This window comes from Momordica charantia, assembly GCF_013281855.1.
Source record: "Momordica charantia cultivar OHB3-1 chromosome 4 unlocalized genomic scaffold, Mcharantia_2.0 BLBB01000004.1, whole genome shotgun sequence".
In the NCBI taxonomy this organism is placed as follows: Eukaryota; Viridiplantae; Streptophyta; class Magnoliopsida; order Cucurbitales; family Cucurbitaceae; genus Momordica; species Momordica charantia.
Genome location: NW_028275162.1, coordinates 9,239,904 through 9,246,527, shown reverse-complemented (window position 1 = coordinate 9,246,527; position 6,624 = coordinate 9,239,904).

Genomic DNA, 6,624 nt, shown 5'->3' with positions numbered 1-6,624 from the left:
ACCTTGATCCCCAACATGCTCAACCGCTAGTCAGATTCCTTATCGGGTACCAAACCTATAAATAGGACACTTCACTCTTCAGTCAGGTATCGTATTCTAGTTTGGTCTCTAGACTAAGGTCGATTAAAAAATAACTTGAACATTGGAATGTTTGTTCCCTTGTGCAGGTCTTTCCTAGCCAAGTGGTCTTCTAGCTTATTTGGGAGTTGAAAATTGTATTGTCACGTGGAGGACAGAAAAAGGTCCAACTTTGGAGATCTTCCCTTTGGTGGCCGACCTGAAGATCTTCCCTTTGGTGGCCGACTTGAAGTGGCCGACCTGAAGATCTTCCTTTTGGTGGCCGACCTAAAGAGCTCCACTGAGGGCCGACCTGAAGAGCTCCCCTAAGGGTCAACTTGAAGGCCTTGCCTGATGGCCAACCTGAGGCTTTCCCTAAAGGCCGATCTAAAGGTCTTCTCTGAAGCTCATTCAAGGGAGGAACGATCTTCCATACTTAGCCAAATTCCAGATGATAGAGTATGAACTAGAATAGCTACTCTCTACATGCTGACCTAGGTCCCGACATGCTCAACAGCTGGTCGGATTCCTTGTCGGGTACCTCAGCCTATAAATAGGGCACTTCACTCTTCAGTCAGGTATCGTATTCTAGCTCAGACTCCATACTAAGGTCGAACTCAAAACTGACTTGAACGTCGGAGTGTTTGTTCACTTGTGCAGGTCTTTCCTCGCCAAGTGGCCTTTCAACTCATTCCTGACACCAGCTCATCCCAGTCAGCAGACCTTGACCCTTTGAGCTGGTCATCCCTTTCAAGGATACCCAAGCTCTTCCAGCGGTCATACCTGAAGTAGGTCAAACTCTCCCAACGGTCATACTTGGAGCAGGTCGAGCTCTTTTGCGTGGACGACCTTGGCTAGGTCATACTCCGTCACATTTTTTGCATAAACATAGCTCATTCCAGATACTTCAGCTCATTCCAGTCAGCCTACTTTGACCTCTTGAGCTGGTCATTCCTTCCCAAGGACACTCAAGCTCTTCAGTGGTCATACCTTGACCAAGTCATACTTCACTCATTAGTTTTTTTTTTTGCATAAACAATACAATAATAGATTTTTGTTGAATAACTAACTTCATACAAGATTAACACTGAGGACTAAAGTTTTTTTTTCCCCTAAGTTCAGAGACTAAACTAGAATTTTTAATTTAAAGATTAAAATTGAAAAAGAGGAAAAATAATTAATTTTAACTTTTTTAATACAACAAATGTGGAGATAACAGAGGGATTGAGCTTCCAACCTCTAACGAATGAGCAAAATACTTTAACCACTAAGTTATGTTCATGTTGACAATGATATTAAATTTTTAACTCGGAAAAATACACCAATTTGATTAAAGTAATAAATATTTGTAAACAAAGGTTAAGTGCAATAAATGGAAGATGATAACAACAGAAAGATTTTACGCAAGCAGTAATGTAAGGTGGTCCAAGTAAACTGAAACCATTCCTGATTACTTCTAAAAAATTCTAAGGGTAAAATTTGAATTTTGACAGTGGTGTCAACATAATTCCTAGATGTTTAAAAGTTTCTACTGTGTCCTAACTTTAAATTGTGATATTGTCAAAAAAAAAAAAAAAATTGTGATTCTAAGTAGTCTTCATCATTAAAATTGTTGCGCATTTGGACAAATTTTGAATAATTTTGCACCTCTAAAAGAACTATCTGAGATTCGTTTAGAGGTGCAAAATTATTCAAAACCAAGCTTCGAGCGAAGTGGTGGTTCGAATCTTATCTGAATTGCTTTCCTAGATGAATGGTATAGAAGTGAACAACGACATTTATGTTTTATAGCATAAACCATATCATTTAGGCATGTATAATAAAATGGGTAATTGTTATGGGTAGCAAAAATAATTTATGTATTTTAAAAAATGTCATCCGCTATTCAAAATTTCAAATATAGTAAAATATTTGATTTTTTTTTTATTTTTTATTATTCCGATTTTACCCTTATGATATCTGATATACATAATATATATCTATATCTGATATAAATCCAATGTATATCTGTATCTGATATACATTCAATCTATATACATCCGATGTACTTCTGATATACTTTAGATATACATCAGATGTAACCATGATATATATTATCAGATATACTCATGATATACATTATCAAATATATGTACTATACCTCTAATATATATAATTGATGTACCTCTAATTTATGATATACTAAATATATTTGCAACTGATATACTAAATATAAGATATATCAAATGTTTAATTTTCAGTGGTATATCAATTGTTATAAATTCTAATTTACCATTGCAATTTGTTTATTGATATACTAATATTATTAAAAATGTTGATTACTATATCACTATCATTTCTTCTATATTAATTAATTAGATACTAAATATAATAGATATCAGTCATTTAAATTTATAAAGTATATCAAATTTTTAACTTTTTTTTTACGTAAATGATCTACGTAAACCTTTTATACAATAACTTTATATTTTTTTTTTCACCATTGTTTTCATATGAAAAATAATGGATATAATAGTATTATATCAACATACATGTATCATAGTTATATTAGTATATATAATGGTTATATCAGAGGTATATCAGTGGTAAATTAGAAGCATATTAAGTATATATCAAATATATATCAGTGTTATATTAGTGGTAAATCATATTATCATATATAAGAAGTTATATCAGTAGATATCATAGTTATATCAGTAATATATTATTTGTATATCAATGGTAAATTAGACCATATCAAGTATATATCACAGATATATAAATATTGTATCAGCGTGGTAAATCAATGGTTATCATATGTGTATTAGTAGTAAGCCATGTTAGAAGTTCAGTGGATATCATATTATTTATATCAGAAGTAAATCAATTGTATATTATTGGTATATCGGAGGCATATATCAGTAGTAAGATATATTACAGATATATATCATATATATTGCACGGTAAAGTTGTAATTTTTGAATTGGACCTCTGTTCTTTGTTGAAAAAAATGCTATATTTGAAAAAACTAAATGTGGTTGCTATTTTGCTTATTTTACTAATTCTTTTTTTGTCATATTTACCATTGTCCCTGATAAAATAGCATAAATAATATGGTATGTACTATTTTTATAACAGTTCCTAGCATAAGCCATATTATTTTATAAATATGGTAAAATGTTTGAAATTTTATAAAAATAACATAATCTAAAATATCGTTATACTAAAAAAACTCACACTCATGCTATATTAAAAAAAGAAGTTATGACATTTTTTAATATACATATTTTATTTGGAGCTGCTTGCATATATAACAAAAAAAAAATTAACAATTAATTGTAAATATAGATTTACAAATAAAGGAAAAACGGAGACTCAACCAAAAAAATAGAAAAGTTTGTTATACCCTTCAAACCCGTGGATCTTTGAAAATCATTAAAAAAAAAAAATCTATATATCTAACGTATATAGAGTGGAAGGTACCGTGTCTCATATATCAGCTTAAGTTTTCGGGTTGAGTGATGGTTTATTCATTCTTGAAGATGGTATCAGAGTGGAAGGTACTGTGTTCGAACCCCTGCGTAATGAGAGTAATATCTCTTTTAACTGCTAAACTATTTTTATCTTTGATGGATTAGATATATTAGATGGTATATATTTCATTTAATTTTGGTATCTGATCATTACATGTGAAACAATTAAACTAAATTCACTAGTTAATCCTCTAAAGTATATAATAAAAGAAAAACAATTTCTTATAAATTTAAAGAGCATATTTTTTAATTTAAAAAAAGTGCATATTTTTTCAGAATATTAATACTTATTTACCATTATTTTTTTTTTGATATCTCAACATATTAAATATTTAACAAGATGTATTTTGTTTCTAAAATTTAACTATTGAATGATTTTCAATGTAAGTGGTCACTATTCTAAGTAGCTTCCCAATAATGCATTTCTCTTATTCTTCAATTTTCCACAAGTCAACTCATTAATGTAGTTAATAATAATAATTCTTGCGTGTAATAGAATACTTTAATTTTTTAATTTTTACCAAAAAAGGAAACAATGATCGAATAATTTTTATCAAATAATTGAATATTGTTTTCATGACTATTCGATCCAATTCATTACGTTACTAAAATATATAAATCAAATATGACACAAAAATATATTTTTTACTTGCCAACACGAAGTCAGGTCAACCGTTAAGAAATCTTTTTCTTTGCCTAGAAGTTGGAAATTGAATCTCCAATCTCTTGGTGCTTTAGAAAATATATATAACACTTTTTCATTTTATTAATAAAGCATACAAAATATTAACCATATAAACTTGATTATCGTATAAATAATTTAACGTTGATTAAAACTTACCCAATAGAGATTAAAAATTTTAGAGTAAAATTTAAACTTTAATTAGAATAATGAAGGTAGGGAGAGTTTAATCTTGAAAGTGGAGCAAGATGTATTAACGCTAACGTGTTGGGGAGTAAAATTTAAACTTTAAAAATTCCCGAAACAAAATAAATTGCATAGAATTTATATAGATAATTTACGTAATTTATTTTATTTCAATTTTTATTTCAGCTTATTTACTTGGTTTAAGATTTGCCTTTTTTAACTCTTTCAAAATTTTAATTAATATAGAAATTGCTGATAGAGAGTTTTTATTGTTGATAAACTAAAAGGTTAGGGTAAAATTATTAAAAATTTTAAAACAATAAATACAAAACTATGTTGATTACGGGTTTTTTGTATAGTTAAACCAAACTAATTACTTAAAAACATAATATTAAGCAAAATACGACAAATTATTTATACACTATTAAACCACAAAATTTTATTCTTTCACAAAAAGAAAATAAAAACCTCAAAATTTTATTTTACTTTGTTAGCAAACAAAAATTCATTACTAGAAAGAAAAAAAAAAGAAAAAAGAATTTATTTAGAGGTCATTTTAAAATTCTTTCTACTTTTAAAAATAAAAATGAGCTTTTTATGTTGAAATTTTATTTGGCACGATAGCTTTCTATATATAATTTTCAAAATAAAGAATAGTAAAAAGAAAACAAAATATAGTATCATGTGTTTTTCTTTCATGTTTTAAATCTTTAATTATTTTCGATCTATTTTTCTTATTTAATATCTTGATTCATCTTTTCTATTTGTTTTAGCTTTTAAATGAAAAGGAAAAGAAGTATATAGCTTTTTTTTTTCTCTCTCTCTTTCTTACTTTCCAAAAGGAAAAAGAACAAATATCAATTATTATTTCTCTATTTCTTTTTTGTTATTCTCCAAAATTTTCTTTAGCAAAGGGGATGTTTTAGAAAATGAAATATCAAAATATTTATGGTTGTTAATCTTTTTGTAATATTAAGCTATATGTTAGCTAAAAAGTATATATAAATATAAATTATAGCGAGAGTTTGAAATGACACTTTGAAACATGAGAACAAGAAACGAGACATTTCACGTCCATTTGTTAAGGATCATGTTTCTTGTTTATGTTTCTTATTTTTTAATAACAAAAAAAATAGAATGGCATGCCGCCAACCTATAGATTTAAAAATGATAAAATAATATTTTTATTTATGTTTTGAAACAAATTGGAAAAAGAAAAAAAAACTTATTTTTGTTATTTCCAAAATTTCTATATAATTTAGAGAATATTGGTAAGGAAAAAAAACATCCATACTACTTAGCAAATGGTGAGATAATTTGTTAATAAAATTAGAAATCAGAAACAGAAATAAATATAAAATGAAAAATTGGAAGAATAGGAAAAAAAATGATTAATTAATTACGCCTCAACTACACCAACCATGGATTCTTAAGCCTTGTATATAAAAACCTAACAAATCTTATTATGGATGTCATTGGAAGCTTAAGTAAATTGATAGATATTGTGATTAAATCATGGGTTCCTATAAGATGTTCTTCATTTTTTGCCTCTTTTCCACTTTATCTTTTTCAAGCATCGATGTGAGTGAAGCAGCTCGGGAAGTTTCTTCTAATATTCTTCCATTTCCTTTCACTCCTCTCCCACGAATCCCTTTCCCTTCTATTCCTCCCCTTCCACAGATCGATATCCCTTCTATTCCTCCTCTTCCACGAATCCCTATTCCTTCTATTCCTCCGCTTCCACAAATCGATATCCCTACTGTTCCTCCTCTTCCACGAATCCCTATTCCTTCTATTCCTCCGCTTCCACAAATCGATATCCCTACTGTTCCTCCTCTTCCACGAATCCCTATTCCTTCTATTCCTCCGCTTCCACAAATCGATATCCCTACTGTTCCTCCTCTTCCACGAATCCCTATTCCTTCTATTCCTCCGCTTCCACAAATCGATATCCCTACTGTTCCTCCTCTCCCACGAATCCCTATTCCTTCTATTCCTCCGCTTCCACAAATCGATATCCCTACTGTTCCTCCTCTCCCACGAATCCCTATTCCTTCTATTCCTCCGCTTCCACGAATCGATATCCCTTATGTTCCTCCTCTTCCACGAATCCCTATTCCTTCTGTTCCTCCCCTTCCACGAGTCCCTATTCCTTCTATTCCTCCCCTTCCACAAATCGATATCCCT